At 39.6% G+C, this 20142-nt stretch overlaps 1 long non-coding RNA gene across 1 annotated transcript; it reads left to right on the forward strand.

Moving 5' to 3' along the window:
* Positions 1-936: 936 nt before the first annotated feature.
* Positions 937-9958, forward strand: LOC144588130 (uncharacterized). The gene is made up of 3 exons (XR_013543473.1): positions 937-1764; positions 3950-4392; positions 8295-9958. It is a non-coding gene; the product is annotated as an uncharacterized LOC144588130 (long non-coding RNA).
* Positions 9959-20142: the final 10184 nt, after the last annotated feature.

Genomic DNA, 20142 nt, shown 5'->3' on the forward strand with positions numbered 1-20142 from the left:
TACGTTGGCTTGGGCACGTCGTGAGAATGGCTGATGGTCGGATTCCAAAGGATCTCCTGTATGGAGAATTAGTGCAGGGAAATCGCCCCAGAGGGAGACCACAGCTGCGATACAAGGATATCTGCAAGCGGGATCTGAAGGCCTTAGGAATAGACCTCAACAGATGGGAAACCCTGACATCTGACCGTTCAGCCTGGAGGCAGGCAGTGCTTCACGGCCTCTCCCAATTTGAAGAGACCCTTGTCCAGCAGGCCAAGGCAAAGAGGAAGTCACAAAAGCAGCAAAACCAGGGAGCTGGACAGGGGACAGATTGGATTTGTCTTCAGTGTGGAAGAGATTGCCACTCTCGAATTGGCCTCTTCAGCCACACTAGATGCTGTTCCAAGTCCTCCATACAGAGCACGACACCATAGTCTTTCGAGACTGAAGGATGCCTAACTAACTAGCTGTCCCCCAGATATTTTGAACTATAACTCCTACTGTCCCTGACCATGGAGTAGGCTTCCTGCAGCTTTTGGGAATAGCAGTTCAGATAATTTGTAGGGTACCAGGTTGTGGAAGGCTGATCTATTGCATAAAAGGAATATGAGAGAATAGGAAATCATGGGCATTGACATTTCCTTTGCCATTCGCTAGATGCTGGTTCAAGAGTTTGAATGTACTGTTTTCATGTGTCTCAGGACAAAGTAATGTAAGAGATGGCCTTGAGATTTTGATCAGGGTTACTTTTTTCATTGAGTCTTTCCCCTCAAGTTACAGACAGATTATCTTCTCAAGATCAATTGTCTTTGACAGAGAAATACATGTCGGTCTCTAATGTTATAAAGCATGCACATTTTTCCCTTGTCTCTTCACTTGTCTGTATGGATTTGTTGTTGCCAAATTACAGAAGTGCTTTTATTTTATCTGAAGCCAGTGGTCTTCTGTGGTAGTACTGAAGAGACGAAGCTCCTGTGTCCACACACATAGAGACACACACACACAACACACAGAGGTGAGGTTGAAAAACTTACTGTTTTAGAACTACAACTATTAGAATGACCAGTCAGTATAGCCATTGACTGAGATAGCTGAGAAATCTGAGAACTATGAAAAAGCTACCTACATGAGAAAACCAGCACGTCAAAGAGAGATTGTTTATTGTAAACAATCCGAAAGCAGCTTAAAATGTCCTCATTAAAATATATTACTATATTCATGATTTGTTTATCACAAGTGTTTGTTTATCATTTTTCTACCTGTGAGGGCCAAAAATGTGATGCACAGAAAAAAGTTTTTTTAAAAAAATCTTTAAGGTCTTTTAAAATGAAAAGAACAAGTCTTCCAAGCTCTGACACATACATGATCAATAAGTTAGTTGTCTACCGAGTTTTTTTGCATGTGTTTTTAGATGTCGGGGACTAAGCTCTGCTGTGTTTAAGACAATTTGCTAAGGTGAGTGTGTGCAGGATTTCATCCCCAACAGGTCATTGCATTCTATGCATCATCTTCCTCACCTTTAAGTAACCGCCAAAGGTTTCTTCTTAACTGAGAATATGGGCAAGTGACAGAAGGTAGATTTCCAGAAGGTTTGTGTCCAAATATTCCATTTTCTTTCATTTAAGCACCTTGCAATTCATTGATTGTGGTCCCTCTGTCTGGCTTCACAATGGTCTAACTCTGGTCTTGTTTTCTTCTACCAGTATCCCTGTCAAGTTTATGCAATACCCTCAAATATCTCCAAAGTGGAACAGGACACCCTATGGAAATGTTTTCCACTCACGGGTAAGAGAGCATTTATAGTAGGCCAATTCATATCTTTATTGGAAAGAAGAATTAAATGTACTCATTAAGTAACTTTTTCAAATATTAGGTCCCCTGAATTTGTAGTTTCCCTAGGAAAGACTGGATGTGGAGGGAAGAGCATCCACTGACTGCCACTGAACCATATTTAATGCAAAGTCCTCCTTGTGTGGACCTGAAAAGAAAGTGGCAGATTGTGAGATGACACCAGGCTTGAGCACCAGCAGTTCTCACATTTCAAGATAAGGATTGCTTTATACACTGTTCTATGAGGTATGCCTCAAAGTACTGAAACACAGATTTCAGAACTTGATATGCACCACCACCACCACCACCATCATCATCATGTGCTGTCAAGTTAATTTAGATTGTTGGCAATTCTCCTAGCGTTTTATAAGTATAAAGGATTCAGAAATAGTTTACTGGTCCTCCCCTCTGATGGTACTGTGGAATCAGGCAGTTTGTTGAAAGCCTCCGAGGTGGCAGAACATGTAACCTATCAGCTATGTATAGTCTGGGTGATTTTGGTTGGCTCCTCTTCTTGGAGACACAACAGGGATTTGAATTCCTGGCCTCTGCCTCTATGGTGGGTTGCTCCAATCCACTGAAGTATACCACTTGTACCAGCATTCAACATCCCTCCATCCCTCCGTCTGTTTGACCATCCATCCATTCACTGGAGCATGCAGCTAAATCACTGTATAATATGTAATACTACAATAGTCTGTAAGAGATGTATGTCTTCTGCAAAATAGATTCATTTGTTTAGAAATGTTGCACAAATGTTATCTGCTTTTCTGACAGGACAAAGTACTGTACAAACACTCAAAGGATAAGGAGAGTATAAAATGTAAAGCACAATTCTCCAGACAGCCAACCGTATAATCTTCAACCAAAGCTAGCTTCATTTTTAATTCTCATGACATCATAAAATATAGAATGCAAGTATTGCTTCTGTGGTATTGAGCTTGAAACCCACATATAACAGCCCAGTATATCTTCATTAACAAGAAACATTTCTATTGATTTCATTTAGCTATGATTCGTATTACACATAACAAATATGTATGGTCACCTAAATGAATTATTGCAATTCAATTTGGAATGATTGCATAAGATTATTGTATTATCTCTAGGATGCCCTCATCTCTGGGTGTCAAAACTGTTTTTATTTAATGAAATAACATGGAAAAGTTAATAGGAGTAGGTTAACCTCTATGGATCTCAAGGTCAGTACATTTATTTCTTGCAAATGGGATTTTTTAAAAACTTTGAAGAAGCAGCCTGGATATGGGAAAAACAATATGAAACTAGACAAAACCACTGTGAATAAGTTTACACTTAGCCATTCATAAATGGCTATAATTTGTTTCAAAGACCTATCATTTGTTTCAAAGGAATAGATATCACACAAAGATGTGTGTTAAACAGAAACAAGCCATATCACCTTATTGTATATATACATTTCATCATAATGGTGAAAATGCTGCAGCCAGATTGGTGACCAATGCTGGTTACAGGGAGTGCATAACTCCCTTACTGCAACAGCTTCACTGGCTGATGGTTGGTTTCTGATCCCATCTCAAAGTGGCTGATATTATCGATAAAGCTCTACATGGCTTGGGTCCAGGCTATTCGAAGGTTCAGATCACTCCATATGAACCTTCTCAGCTTTTGAAAACTTCTGGAGTTGGCCCTTCTCTTGATTTCACCACCTTTTAAAGCTCTTTTGGTGAGGACATGAGAGAGGGCTTTCTCTGAGGTGGCTTCCAGGCTTTGGAGAAGTCAGGCTGGCCTCTTCCCTCTTGTCCTTCCTTCACCAGACAAAGACCTACCTTTCAGGCAGATTTTTAAGCAATAAATAATGGGGTGGGGACAGTCTAGGGAATGCTCTATTTATGAAATTTAGGTATTTTAAAACATTTTTAAATTTTAAAAAATTGTTTATAATTTTCATTAATGTTTAACTGTTTTTGATTCTCTTTTTAAGTAGTATTCTAAATCTGTGATCATTGTATAGTTTTAATTGCTGTGAGCTGCTTTGGGTCACCTTATGGGGAGAAAGGAGGCACGCAAATAAATAGCCTTTAAAAGTTTATTAGTGAAATCAGATGAATCTTAGTCCTTAACCAGCAGCAGTAGTGTGTGAAAATACATTTATTTGCAGGTTCTAGCTACACTGTGAGCTGCATGTTACCTGCCCTCTCATTCTCTGGATTACTGAAGAGCATGATAATGATGGGTCTATCTCAAGACCAGAAGGGGCACATCAGCTGTTCATGAAGTTAAATCTACAATGTAAGGTGGGGTAAGAAGAATCATTTGGCCCTCCAGATATGCTGGCTTACCAAAGGGATGTAAAATGCTTCTCAGACCATTGATTTGATTTGTTAACATTTGTATGTTGTCTTCCTTCCAAGAAACTTAAGGTGGCTCCATACCTGGTTCTCTGCTCTGTTTTTATCTTCCCAACAATCCTGTGAGATAGCTTAAGTTGAGAGACATTGATTGGTCCAACATCACCTGGTGAACTTCATTCCTAAATTGTGATTTAAACCTGAGCTGGTCCTACTCCAACACCCCGTGAATGAATGGATTCTTTGCTCCCTGGTAAATAACTCCAAGTGGTTAGCTGTCTCTTTCTCACAAAATAGATTGCGTCCATTGACCAAACAGGCTGACTGAATTCCAATTGCAGCCTTACAGACTTAGCCCTTGTTGACACTAGGGGAAAGCATTATTGTCAGGTGTTCAGCAGAGCATGTTTGAGAAGGGATCATTAATATTTCAGAGAGCTAAACAAAGAAATGACATCATGAGTGATAAATTGATCCACCTACACTTGTATTAGGTCAGTTATTTTTAAAGTAATGAAGATGTCCTAGCTTTAATATGAATTTCTTTCAAATCCTGAGATCTCTCTTTTCTCTGGCCTCTTTATAAAGAAATGTATCAACTGATCTGCTGTGGGTGTGAGGAACAGAGCATTTTGCCCCAATACAGACATGTGAACTACAAGACTGTGATTCTCATTATTTTGGTCTTTGTAGTGTTGTAGCATTCTCATTATTCTCTAGCATTGTTGAATTTATCACAAGTTTTCTTTCAGAGTTTGCACAGCTCTTAACAAAATTAAGTTCTTTCAGAGACTCATATATTTAGTTTTCTACACTATCATCTCATAGCTTTGCATCTATTGATAATGTTTTGTAAGAAGAAGCATAATTTACCTGCACTTCCTTTCATGTTGGGTCCTCAAAATGTGTAACATTGCATTGAATTCATCTTGTTTATTGGAGATGATTTTTTTGCCCTTTGGAATGATTTATTCTGGTCTTTCAAGAAAAGTTAAGAATTACATTAAGGACCATGGCAAATTGTAAAACTGCTACAATGTTACGAAGGAGCTATTCTTTCTACAAAGGCTTTCCCATGCACATCTAGGGAGAGGACAGATTTATGCTCATTTTCCTTGTAAAGGTACAACCAATCCTTCTGTTGAATAAATTAACCTGCTGCTATAGCAGTTCCATATGAGCTTTGGAACATAGGAAGCTCCGGTGAGCGTTAGAACTTATGGATACTGAAGCAGCTCATACAACAGTTATTCTGTTGCATGCTCTCATGGCTCAATGCTTTTGACTTTATCTTCACAATATCCTTTAATGCTCTTTTAATGTATTACATGGGTTAAGAGCCAAGAAGAAAGGACTTCCCAAAACGGAAAAGATGGATGTCTTTCCTCCACAAATCTAAATGTATTAGAGGACTTTTCAGGGAGAATAAATTGTCCAATTTGTAAACACAGTGCATAGACTGTGTTTTTAGATGCAAATGCACAAGTCACATATCGGTCCTTACATTTCAAAATGGGAACATGATGGAGTTCCAATTATTCTGCAGTTAGAAGAGCTGATAAATGAAACTGTCCATCCTCCAAATATGCAGAGTATCTAACATGCAAACTGATCCTGAATTTCAAATCAATAGGGCTTAATATTTCACCAGTGATCATACATTTGAAAATCAATGCTGTCAGGTTTAGTAATGCTGTCTTCCAGAACAGATGTGCGGACAAAGATATTGAAGGCAGTGGTCCAAGAATGAATGAAACCTCAGCAGTTCAAAAAGTTATTTAGCAAATTCTTTAGCACTGGGACATCTACATTATAGTAAAAGATTGCGGCACTAGATTTGAATGTGGCACCAAGAACTCAGTGATGTCAAAAAAGTGTCCTTTTAAAAAAACCCTTTAAAAATTATCATTTAACAAGTCAACTCCTCTGTAAGTTCCATTGATTCAAATGGGCCTACTCCAACTGTAACTTACTATGCTAAAGAAAGCTGCAGTTTGAGTACCCTATTTGAATCAACAGAAATTATGGAGGAGTTCACTTACCAAATCCTCATTGATTCAATGGGTCTACTTTAGTATGATTTACTGTGCTAAGCAACAGGATTGTGGACACAAAGTGCTTATGCTATGCTATCAAAAGGACTACCCATCAGGGATGGGGATTTGAGTTGTGGAACTTGCTGTCAAGGAGACTTAAGTTCCATTAGCAACTTGTCTTGAACTCAACTTGGGTGTCCCCCCCCCCAGTGATTCAGATTCAACTCTTGACTTGGAACCCATCCATCTCTCCCTTTTTTATGGGGAAAAAGCACTTGTTTTAAAAAGGGACTCAGATATGGGCTTTGGACTTGAAAATCGGTACCAAACAATCAGGCTTGGACTTGGGATTCAGTACAAAAGACTTGGACTTGGGATTGCTGACATCTCTGCTATCTACGCCTATGGTGATGAAAGTCATGGCTGAGTGAAGGTATAGACCAGTGGTTTCCAGCCTTGAGTTTCCAGATGTTTTTGGACTAAAACTCACAGAAGCCTTCAACACCAGCTGAGCTGGACAGGATTTCTGGAAGTTGTAGTCCAAGAACATCTGGGGACTGGAGGCTGGGAACCATTGGTATAGGTAATAGGCACTGCGACAATGCTTTGTTAATGCAGGAATGGACCACTGGAATTTTCAATAGTTAAATTTGAGACTATAGCCAGAAAAATTAGTTGTCTGCCGGGCAGGCCTGACAATGGTAGAAATTCTAATTGTTTCTAAGTCAGAGTATGTCAAGGGAGACAACAGTTTCATCCACATGCAGTGCTATAGAAAATTGGCCTATTAAGGTATCAAGTGCATTGAGCTTTACTTAAATCCTTAGATATATGCTGTAACTTGTGTACATGTCTACTTCCTCTATTTCCCTCTCCCATCCCCTTTCATCATTCTCTCTCTCCCCCCCCCAATTACCACTTTGAGATCTGCAACAGAGTGTCAAGGATGTCAGATTTGTATCCATTCAAAATGGAACAACTGTTTGCATCCCTTCCAGTTCTTCAGTTCTAAAATAATGATTATGATCTCTAAAGCGCTACAACATTTTAGTACTTGGCTTTTTCATCTTTTCTTCATGTGTCTGCCTTTTTAAGTTTTGTCAACATGCTGAAACAGACTAACATGTCTACCACTCTAGAAACATCAGTATCACTACCATCATGATGATCATGTACACAGTTAAAGGCTGTGACTTCCACCAAGGCTTCACAATGCGTTATTCTGGGGATGAAGGTGTTGCTTTCCAGAGCATTAAACTAGTGCGCTCTCAGGGGAACAAACATTTTTGAAAAATCAAGTCAAGTATATTTCAAAGACAGGACTTTAAAAAAATCAGAAGAAGAAAAAAATGGTGTTCAATGCAGTGAATGTTAGATCCACAGCTGAATTCTTTTGTCCTTTAGATTCCAAATTTTTTTTAGTGTTTAGCACCTGTCCAAACTGTGAAATTTGGTGTGATACGGTCAGCGCTTAAAAAGTTCTTTTAAGATTTAAAAGATTAAAACAATCTTCAGTGCTGTCTTTTGAAACTTTTGATACCTCTTCATGAAGACACAATGAAGAGCTATTTTGCATCTCAGTGAATTATTCCAAAAAGATTGCATGCCCTAGGCCTGTGCCAGAAAGATCCAGGCCAGAAAGATCATGGCCAGCTCTTAAAGGGGAAGGATGAATTGTCTGAAGCAGAAACACTAGTGGATGAGGTATTTCTTTTTCTATGCCAAACAGTGCTACCAGGAATCTATATGTCATAACTACATGTCACTGTGGACAAGACTCTTAGCGTTTCTTTCGATGGGCATGCCATGCTTATATTCAGCAGGAGCTTTCCTCAGGATGCTTTCCCTTAGCCTCTGTCCCTGTGATCATGACTGGGAAGGCTCAAATGGTGTTTGTATTCATATGCAAATAGTCTTGCTGAACTGTTTTTGCTTTCAGTTTATATTGACATATTTTGCAGCAGTCATTTAGTAAGATAAAGTGCTCTCTGCAACAGGGTTTGGTGTGTGGATGTGGGGAAAAGTGATACTATATTAATCTTCATTAAGAAAATGGTCAACATGGTACAACCATCAGTGGGCATTTCTCATATTGATCTAGGCATTTCCTTTTCCGCAGCGGTTACTGACCATGTCCTTTGCTGCTCACCCCAGTCGTTTGTGGCTGGAAAATGAAGACACCCAAGTGTGCTATTGTCAGACCCAATCCCCAACGAGACTGTAATGCAGGAACCTTCACAAAAGCTTGGGCTGCAAAACTCTTGACGCCTGGCTCCAGGAGCTACTCTGATGCCGCCAGTCTGCAAGACAGCAGCATGAACCCCTGCTTCCCCCAAATTACACCTGATTGATAGGAGGCCACTAATAAAATGTCGTATCTTATTGATGGGGAAGGACCACCGTGCCAGTGATAAAGCGAGATTGGTCAATTCTGACAAACATGCATCATACCCTTATTATTGACAGTGAGAGAGGGTATTGATCGAGCTGTCGGGCTGATCATATTACACAATTATGAGATTAGATTTACATTTTTAATTCTTTTAGAAGAAATTGCCCTGAGGCATTTAGAGGAGAGAGAGAGAAAGACAGGAAAAGAAGAGAAAAGGAAGATATTAAGATGGATCTGTCTTCCAAAAGAAAATGGGAAATGAGAAGCTTTTAGGAAGATGCAGTCATTGACACTGAAACAAAGTTTTACTCATCATAGCTCTGACAAGGAAACAATGAAAATGCAAAGCTTAGATGGTTTAAAATATTGGATCAGCAGAAACTAAGAGCAAGCCCATATGAGATGGTGGGGGTGGGATTTGGGTGTATTCAATAGTGTACAGATTGATATCGGCCAGCTGTTTACAGCATACTGTGATCACCCCACTGTTTACAACATTGAGGGGTTATTGAGGGGTATTATAGGGTATTCACTGCAATTAGTTCAGTTAACAGAGAAGCCCCACTTAATATGTTCTACTTTAGAGTCCTATTTTTCAAAGGAATGGCAGAAGACAGCATGCTTTGAAGACATCTCTGTCCGAAGGGCTATTCAGTGTTCCAGTTCAAAGATAAGGAACCATAAGAAGGAAGAGCAGGGAAGGAACTTGGGGTAACCTATTACTAACAGTTTTTATCAAGACCATGGAGCAGGTCCACAGGTCACCTGGTCACACTTTCTTACTATGCTGAGATGTTTTTTTCTATTCACGCTATAACAATTATGTCTAAATCTACATCTAAATGTATATAATACATGCATATGTGAACCTGCATCTCTTATTTCCTTTTTGAAAGTAAATCTCTTCTTCCTTTTTGGTGAATCAGTAGCCATCCTACATTCAGTACTGAAGCAGAGAATAATTATACATGTAAAATACAGTAGTATGAATTTTTTAAAAGTGCTTTCTTCAGTTTCTTTCTTAAACAACCACTTTTGTCTGCAGGGAACTTGCTTTGCTTGTTGAGGTACCACTGAGTATCTGCTGCTCCTATAATTAAACATGTTTCTGTCTGTTTGTCCATGGCTTCCTAACAATCAATATCTTAGAGATAAAAAAAATTTCATCAACATTCTCATCATCAAAATTTTCTATAGCATTAAGATTTCTATTCTGGAAAGAAAACAAAACGATAGCATAAATATCTGGTAAATTGGTTGGCCTGAAAGTTACCTATACTACAACCACTAAAAACCTGAGCAAACAGCTAGTTTTCAATCTAAACCAGTCTTCCTCAGGCTGTGCACCAATATTTTGTGGACAGAGAAGAAAGAAAAAAAAATAAAATAAATGATGCAGAAAGAAAATACACAGAAACAAAGAAAGTTGGAAGGCAACATAAATCTTACCTGTGGGCTGCATTCTTCAATGAGTGTTGGGGGAAGTCTGGCCTTTGACCATCACCCCTCTCCACTATTTACAAATTACAGTGGGATCATATTCCATATTTCACTTAGACTATATTGACCTATCCTCATGTTCTTCATTGGGGTATAAAACAGGCCATGAAAATAAAAAGGTCTTTAGTGAGTGATCAGAGATACCATCAAAGACAGCAAGAGGTCTCTCTGGGAATATGAAAGGGCTATTGAAGCACTGCTGGGATGTTCATCATCAACAGAGTAAACATTTCCTGTACCAGACCAGCATATTACAGAAAGAAGAGTGCTGGAGGAAGGGTCAGACTTTAAATGGCTTCTCTGATCACACTGTTGCTCCTTATATACTGTAACTCTTTCTTTTTCTAACTAGTTATCTGCAATTTGTGCAAAAATTCTAGTTTCTTTTCGTTTCTGAGGCAGAGTGGATGCAGATGTGTACACAAGCAGAAGAAGCAAAAAGGTTTTGGCTGATTGTTAAAGAAAATGGAAACAAAACAACAGATGCTTCTAAGGTTGCAGTCAGACATCTGCAAAAGCACATGCCTGATTGCACTGGAAATGGTCACTTTAATAGGAGTGATCTCCTTTCTCTTTGTTGGGGGAATTACTCCAGTCTAGATGCCAAAAATAGAAGCCCTACAGCTGTGCCAAAAGGTCCAGCTTGGGCTGGAGTGAGGTCTGGCAAGAGTTGATTTCCCTGGGTGTTGTGTGATTGGTGGGGAATAGGTGCCAGTGGACCACTCTACAATTGGTCCAAAATTCAGTTTCCCTGTGTGATCACACTCTAATTCTTAAAAAGTCAATGCAGCAAAATAATATCCACTGTTGTTTTGTGCAGCCATGCAATTTGCACAAAAATCATGGTCACTGATGTCTGAACTCTCACTTGTTGCACTGGTGAAGATAAGATTTTTGCAGTTCAGCATCCTATCTTGAAAGGATGAAGCAACCAAGAGTCGATTGCTATTCTGATCAATCCACAGGGTTTCTTCCCTGTGGTGCTATCTGGTGTCATGTCTGCTGCCATTGTTGCCATTCCTTCATTTAAATGATCCATGCATGTGTACAGAACATATTTCATGCAAGATAAATGGGGGAAATGGGGTGTGTGTTATAGCCAAGGGAATAAAGGAGGAGGAGTCTTGTGCATGCATTGAGCAGAGGGTTGGATTTGATGGCCTTATAGCCCCTTCCAATTCCATTTTCTATGATTCTATTCTGTGGCTCCAAATGATCTACCTGTGGACTCTTGCTCCAGTTGGTTGCCATCTTACAGCAGTACACATGATTCCTGCCCATGGATTTGTCTTTACTACTCAATCAGATGCCACGTTCACTCCTTCTGAGTTCTGTTAGTATTCTAAACCCTTAGTGGTTCCCAAGCTGGAAACTCTTTTAAAAAGTTGTATTCCCCTTCCCCTTTCTCTCTCCCTTTGCTGATCTATGGCCAAGCAACCAGTGCGGATGTTCATCACCTGAGAACTGCCCTAAAAATAGAGATGTATTTGTTGCACCAAACAAGAGGTATTTTTTAATAACAAAACAAGTCCTGGGAATTAAAATATCAAAGATCCAGTTAAGTTATCGGTATTTCATGAAGATTTCCAAGATATCTATGTTAATCCTTTTTTTGTATAGCTTATGTGGTGGCGCTGTGGGCTAAACCGCAGAAGCCTGTGCTGCAGGGTCAGAAGACCAAGCAGTCATAAGATTGAATCCACGCGACGGAGTGCCCGTCACTTGTCCCAGCTCCCGCCAACCTAGCGGTTCGAAAGCATGCAAATGTGAGTAGATTAATAGGGACCACCTCGGTGGGAAGGTAACAGCGTTCCGTGTCTAAGTCGCACTGGCCATGTGACTACGGAAGATTGTCTTTGGACAAAACGCTGGCTCTATGGCTTGGAAACGGGGATGAGCACCACCCCCCTAGAGTCAAACACGACTGGACAAAAATTGTCAAGGGGAACCTTTACCTTTACCTTATATCTTCTTTACTCAAAATTCATTCGTAACCTAAGTCTTATCTAACTATAGTTTAGAATCCTAACAATTCTAACTATATCAAAAGTTCCTAATCCTGTCTTTATCTCAACTAAAGTTCTCAATCGTATGCGACTTCTAAACACACTCTCCTTCCCTACCACCTGAGTTGGGGACAGCAACCAATTGTAACTAAGGTCCATTAAGGCAGATTCTTTGCTCCCTTCTCATTTGTCACAATGGTTTTGTCACTCACCTGTCAATCAATCCATTCATTTTATTATGCAACCAGCAAACTAACCTATATGTATACAATAACCATACACAAAACAAAAGGGGACCAAAATCATCATGCTATGCCTATTGTTACAAATACTTGTTACTTTACCCTTTAGTGCTAAAACTAGGAATGGAAAGAATATTAACTGAACAGTTTAGGCTGTCTCAAGGACATGAGACACCATGATGAAGAATATTAAAGTCCTGCAAGATTCCTCACCCCTAGCCAAGAATGTGACAAGGGATCTTTCCCCCTTCGAGTTCTTTGTAATGTGTTCAGCGTATACCTAGTTTTCCTTTCCTTTGGGAAAAAAAGCAGAAGGAAATATAGCAGGTAGAGAAATACTGCCTGATTGTTAAGATGCAAACATGTTTTTATGGGAATCGAGTAGGTGTAAGGGTTGTGGGGTTTTGTTTGTTTTTACACTTCCCAGAGTTGTGTGAAATCACTAATTGGAATGTATATAAATTAAGCAAGCAAACAAACATCCAATCCAATGCCTCTAATTCTTAAATAAAGCAGCAACAATACTAGTTTAGGGTAATTCATGCAAATAGCACAGGTATATGTAAAACCATTACATAAAACATCTTGCTCACCAGTGCAGGAACTCTATTGAAAGGGCCATAAAATTCCTTGCCATTCTCACCCAGCATGAAGAATATTCATTTCATCATCCCTAAGCATGCAGACAAGTAAAGCTTTACATCTGCACCTGTGACTGTCAAACAAGACACTAGAGTTCCGTAACACACTCACTTTCTTCTGACTTTTTCAGAAGTTGTGTCACACAATCAATGGCTCTTAGTGCCCAGAAATACCTCAGGCAACAAAACCTCTTGTTCCAATAGCTAACTTGTGCCACAGTTGTGCCTGGCTGAGTCGTGGTGGCATGTTCAGTTAGAACTGGTAGGGCTTTGGTTGGGTGCTCATTATTTTTGATAATAGCATATTTATCACCTGCAGCACTCGACTGTCTGAAGCAACTGACTCAATCTGTCTAATCTTGAGGCCACCTCTGCAACTGAATCTCACTTGGGGAAACTTCCTGTATATTTCTGATCATTATGAGGAATAGGTTGTTTTGACCTGTGTTGTGAAACAGACATGTTAAAACACATACCAGGTGGTGATTAGGTGGATCATAGTGATGGTAAATCCTAATTAATAAAAGGACCCTTTCATTGTCACTCTCCTAATACCAAATAACCATATAAGCCATCAACATGACACTATGCACACACATACATTGCTTAAACATTAGACAATAACCGTAGTGCAGAAAGCCGGAAATTAGCATCTCATGGCCTGAGTCATCAATCATTTATATTAAAAAGTCATAAAATCCATCCTTCTTCCTGCAATGTAAATGGATGAGACCCTAAATGTATTTTAGAGACATGATAATTGGCAACAAATTAATTTTCGTATGAAGATTTAAGAAGGGGAATGGTCATCAACATTTTTTTTGCCCAGGCATCAACAAATATGTATTACAGAGATTTAAAGCTAGAAAATAAACTATGGCTCTACGTGTTCAATCAACATTCTACTCACAATTCTTTCTTATTAATTTAAGAAACATCATAGCATATCACCAATATTAGTAATTGGAGTCAGTCAAAAGGAACAAAACTCCTCACCTTTGAAGCAACTACAGTACTGTATACTGGCCACCATTCCTAAACACAGTTTAAGGAGCAGGGTTTCATCTCAAACTGCTGCAGCCTAAGGCAGAATCTGGAAGTAACCTATTAAAAGTAATTAAATTTCCTGTAACACATTACTTTGGGAGTATACAAGCAATGGACAGGATCCTATTGAGGTTTCTGTAACATTTGTGTTACTTGCCATAGTTAATTGTTGCTCATTGGTGAGTTGCTTGGATGTTTCTTGGTCATGTGGCTGGCCAATTACCGGATTGTGCAACAGAGATGTGACATGGCACTTCATCCATGAGCCACCATTAAGGTAAAGGTAAAGGTTTCCCTTGACATTTTAGTCAGTCGTGTCCGACTCTAGGGGGCGGTGCTCATCCCCGTTTAGAAGCCATAGAGCCAGCATTTGTCCGAAGACAGTTTCCGTTGTCATGTGGCCAGTGTGGCTATACACGGAACGTTGTTTACCTTCCCACCGAGATGGTACCTATTCATCTACTCGCATTTACATGCTTTCAAACTGCTAGGTTGGCAAGGAGCTGGGACAAAGCTCACTCTGTTGCGTGGATTCGATCTTACGACTGCTGGTCTTCTGACCCTGCAGCACACAAAGGCTTCTGCGGTTTAGCCCGCAGTGCTATAATGTCCCTCTGTGGTTGATAGCAAATGTGTCATTTTTGCTAGATGACAGCAACACCATTAAAGCATTCAATACATCCCCAACAAAAGCTGGGCCTCTGTTATTCAATTTCCACAACTGGAGGCAAACCCCATCTACTAAAGATGTACTCCAATAGCATTCCTGATGTGAGGAGAGCTTCTATCCATCTAGAATAAGAGCAAATTGCCACCAACATATATTTGCTTTCTCTGCTTGTTTTCTTGACCAGTTTTGTCTGTTTGCATAGGATACTGATTGAGAAGGAAAAATCAATTGGAAGCTTTGGAATTTCACATATGCTGTCTTCACTAGAGGTGCTTTAAACCACACAGCCCTTCCATTTGTAGTATAAGAATTATAATTATCTTTGACCATCCGTTACACAAAATCCACCTGCCACGTGTTCATCAGCAGTGTGATATCATTCATCCCTTGGTTACTCATGTTTACCATGATGTCCAGTGAGTAACATAAAGTAAAGCTGATTCCTTCTGTAAAAACAGTCTTGATGGCCTGTGTGGCATAGCCAGAGCAACTTGCTTCATTGATTTTCTATTACGGAGTATTCTTTGTCCCCTTCAATTCCCCCCTCATGCTCTATCCTAAAATAGAGGAAAGAGACTAATATAGCTGCTTTTTAATGACATTAAGTTTTCCTCAAATCAATACTTTTGGTCATATGTCTCTACATACCAGTTGCTATATGGGAAAATAGCAGTCAATGCAGAGTTTATGTATCTGCAAAGTCATTGTCAAAGACCAGCATAATGAAGCACAGATTAGGATCAGCAAGTTTTTGTATAATTAGTAATTGCTAATGCATTTTTCAGTGCAGAGTTCTTTAATCATTCTAATGTCTATACTTCAAAATGACTATTCTGACTGAAGTGAGACAGCTCACAATTGTTTCAAGAAACAAAGACTTGAAGAATAGGACCATTTCATGTGCTAAAGGGTTCCTAAAGGGAAAGAATACAGGTGTGACAATCCTTCATAAACATAAAGTGCTAGATAGAGGGGAAAGTATCCCTTTTTATTATTACCTGAGGTGCATAAGAGATTGGCTTAGCAATGGATCCAAAGGTTTGAAAAAGCTCCTTCTTTGGATTGCGCCTGTCAGCATCCCACAGCTAGCATGGCCAGTGGGATCCTGAGAGCTACCAGATGGCCTTAAACTATCCTGAAACCAGCCAGTCTTTTCCAGTGATATAAAAGCCAGTGTACTCCTGTGCAACTGAAAACCTGATTTTGTAATTTTGTAACTTTGATTCTAGGATTTAGTTATCAGTGTAAAATCAAAGAATTCACAGATATTTAAAAATGTAAATACCTGCTCTGCCTCCACAAGAAGAGTCAAGATAGTGGCCTCCAAAAACATCACTGTTGAAAATTCACAAGATGCCAATCTATTTAAATGTAATTGATTCATTGCTTAAAAGCAAGACAGTTTATTGATTTAAAAGCCTTTAATCGGTTGGCAGGCCTATTTGTAACGTAATCTAACTTTGGGAGATGTTGGTTAGAGGCTACTTTTGCTGTATTGCCTTTGCTTTTATAGAACAATTTGCAGTGTGTACACAAGTGAACTTTTCTCCCTGTCTAGTCGGAGAAATGCACTGATTCCCAAAATGAACAATTAACGTTTGAGAAAAGTCTGAAAAATGTCTATTCTTTTGACCTTTCTAAGGTTTGTCATTTGGTTGACATACCCATTACCTCAAAAATCAAATGTGTTTGTCTAAACATTATTTCAATGTTTCATTTGGGCACCAAAGGTCAGACAGCTGACCACTAACCCGCTGACAGTGATCAATTCAGTCTCCGATCTTGTCACTTTCACTGTTTATTCTACCATCCATCTCCTCTTTTGCCAGCCACTCCAGCCACTTTCTGCTGCTGAGGCGCTTTTAAACCTAACAATAATCCAATTTAGAATTGATCAATGGGAATGTATGGTCCGTAAGCAAAATGACAAAGTCTGCAAATAACCACCAACCACAATCTGGTGTTGTTTTCCAAAAGGTTGACTGCAAACTTGAAACACATAGCAGAGCCAAATATTTTTTAGGCATATGGATTAATAAGTTTGGTGTCAAAACACATGCTGATTTTTTAATTTTTTTTTTTTAAGAAATAGTCACCCCTGCCTGGCAACTAATAGTTATTTATACATATTTTCAAGAGTAAGAAGATGAGTGCTCTGTCAAATTTTGTGAAATGCCTTACTCTTTACTTCCCAGGCATGCAAACTGGAACTCACACTCCTCAAGGCTACTTATCCACTTCCAGAGATGTGATTCCACCAAACTTTCATTTTTTGGCAATCTTGCTTGCAAATGAAGCCCATCTTTACCAATCACACACACACACACACACACACACACACACACACACACACACACACACACACACACACACACACACACACACACACACACACACACACACACACACACACACACACACACACACACACACACACACACACAGAGCTAATTTGCAAACAATGCAATGAGAACTGTGGAAATTTTGTGGAAATATAATCAGTCAAACATCTTTCAGCACTCAAGGAAAACCCTTTTCTTGTGATGAGCTATCTGTAATAGATAGACTGCCCTTGAATGACATGGTGCCAAGAGGAAAGAGAATAAGGAAAGAAATTAAAAGAAAATCCAGGCGCTGCTTCCTGATGGGATGACTGCTGCCAGATGAAAGGCAAAGGAAGAATGAACCAATGGTTCTGCTTTGGTTGTTGTGGGTTTTTCGGGCTCTTTGGCCATGTTCTGAAGGTTCTTCCTAACATTTCGCCAGTCTCTGTGGCCGGCATCTTTAGAGGACAGCACTCTGTGTTTTGCATTTTCCCTTATGTTGTCATTGCACAGAATTCTAAGTTGGAAGCAGAATATGACTCATTCATGGGGTGATAGTCAAACCCACATTGCCCCTGGCAACACCTGTGCAGGTTTCTCTACCACACAGCTGGTTTGCATAGAGTCCTGTAGGATCCACATGAGATAGTCAGTGAACACATTTTCCAGATGTAGGGCAGGTCCTAGCAAAGGATTTTCTGGTGGAAGCAGCTCTATGATAGATAGATACAATAGGGTACACAGCAGATGTTCTTTCAACATTCAAAATCTCCAGATTCAACACATAGTTGAAGGTATTCAATGTTAACAATTGTTCATACTTAAATATTCAAAAAACTGTATCAGAAGTCTGGGAGTCATTATGGTACAGAGATAGAGTGAGACATGGTTTCAAATCCTCACTCAGCCCTGGAAACCCAGTGGGTGTAGCAGTGGTAAAACAACTCCTTAAATGTCTCACATACTTTGAAAACCTTGTCAGAGTCACTGGAAGGCAAATGTGACTTGGTGGTACATAACACGTATCAGAAATAGACAAAATTTCAAGTGCAGTGAACGCTGTCTAGCCTTTAATAGAACAGATTAGGGACTCTTTCTTTTGAACCCATCAGGTGATCTGGGAGACACATGCGGGCATGGAGCTCTGACTGCTGGCCTTCCCTTCTACCTTGAACTTGGGTAAGACTGGACTGGCTGGGTACCATGCATTATGCAGAGCATGCATTTTTCCTCTGAAACACTTAGTTAGGCCCACATTTTACACCAGAATATATATTTTGATGAACACAAGAACTGTCCTATAGTAAGTAAGACTCTAGGTCCATTTAATCCAGTATAGTTAACCTTGATGGGCAGTGTCCTTCCTCGTTTTGAGGCAGGATTATTCCCTAGCCTTCCTAGAGATCTTGAATATTATCTGCTGGTCTCCTATCCAGTCAGCTCTTGCCTGACCCTGCTTAGTTTCCAAAATCAGACAAGACTGCTCTGTTCAAGGTGCTATGGTGGCATTTCATGGTTTCATGGCATTTTTGAGAAGCAGCATGTAACTTACCAGAAGCGTGAAATGCCATATGTGAAATAACCGGTACTGCAAAGTTTCCAGATCCTGCAGCTGGAATGAGCAGTCAGTGACATTAAAAACTTAGAGGTGAGAGTTACATTTCTTTCTTAAACTTTTCACTCTCTGCCTTTGACCTTTCTGCATAAGCCTGTCCTAGCAATTTCCCTAGCAGCACGGTCTGTGTCAGAGCTTTGGACTCCGTTAGACTGTATTGTCTGGGCTTTGGGGCCAGAAATAGCAGTTAAGTCCTTTGATGTTTTAACACTCTTAGGAAGTGTTTCTCTTTGAAATTCAAATCTCCAAAGAAATGCAGGAAGAGGTTTCCCCCCTCTAAGAAAAGACAAGACATCATACTTGAGGAGAGGAGGGAGATGGAGCAAAGCGGTGAGCAGTGTAAATTTGGAAAACAGAACTTTATTCACTCAGCCTTACTCTTAAGTCTGCCCCAGTCTCTTAGCAATAGATACCTAGAGAACTTGTAAAAAAAATCAGCCCTGACAATTGTTTTGTGTTTAAGTGATAAGTGGCTCACTGTTGAAAGAAAGGAGTCAGATTCTGGGAATTTCCTATGCTTAGTGTTGCTTTGTGAATGGTAATGAGTACAAGAGGGTATCCCGTAGATAATATGATCTATCCACGGGATACCCTCTTGTACTCATTACCATTCACAAAGCAACACTAAGCATAGGAAATTCCCAGGATCTGACCAATGACTGCTGCCATTGGTGCCGTTTAAATTCAGACTGCCCTTAGCTATGTAAAGCTTGGCATCCTTTTTCCTGCTTGTAGCATGGGCACAACATTGTCCAGCAATATCAATATGTGCACTCTGAATCATGGATGCAGAAGCACAATACCCCACATTCATAAAGCAGAGGGTTTTTTGTGTGGGTTTTTTTTAGAAGAATTGAACCCAGCAGCAGACTATTGAAGCTTATCCTGGGCCTTGGGAAGGGGGAATCTTAAACACTGCAGTTCAAATATGTCTTTTTTAAAGCCACCAAACTTTTATGTTTCTTTGTGACTATGTTAATACTGTTCATAAGTAACTATCCCCAATCATTTACACATCCATCTACCCAGTTCAATGGACATTATAAAGATTATATCTGTGCTCAGCAGTATGGTTTTCCTCTGATAGTCTGTTCAATACTTTTATAGAATGTAATTAAACCGTATCAGTTGCCTGACAGGAAATAGATGATCTTTTAATTATTTCAAGATAAGTGAATGCTTAAACATTTTTCTCATACCTTCAAAACAGAACTACAGACTGCATTTAGAATGAATGATATGTTTTGCATTCAGTTCTTTGTGGAGATGATCACGATATTTCCTTTATATATTTTGATTAGTCATTGCATATTGCTGAGGTAGGGCTTATCCAGCTGAAATATTTTTTTTCCTGCAGAAGTACTTCGTTTTGTATTTTTCCCACCATCCATATGATGTGATGGCTATCTTGGTAAGAAGACTGACAAATCACCCACACACAAACATTTGGTGGGGGAGGCAGAGTTAGTGCTATGGCACTTTTTACACATCTGGTTCAGTTCATTTCCACCATAGAAGAGCCTCCTAATC

Source organism: Pogona vitticeps, chromosome 3 (genome assembly GCF_051106095.1).
Source record: "Pogona vitticeps strain Pit_001003342236 chromosome 3, PviZW2.1, whole genome shotgun sequence".
NCBI classification, from domain to species: Eukaryota; Metazoa; Chordata; class Lepidosauria; order Squamata; family Agamidae; genus Pogona; species Pogona vitticeps.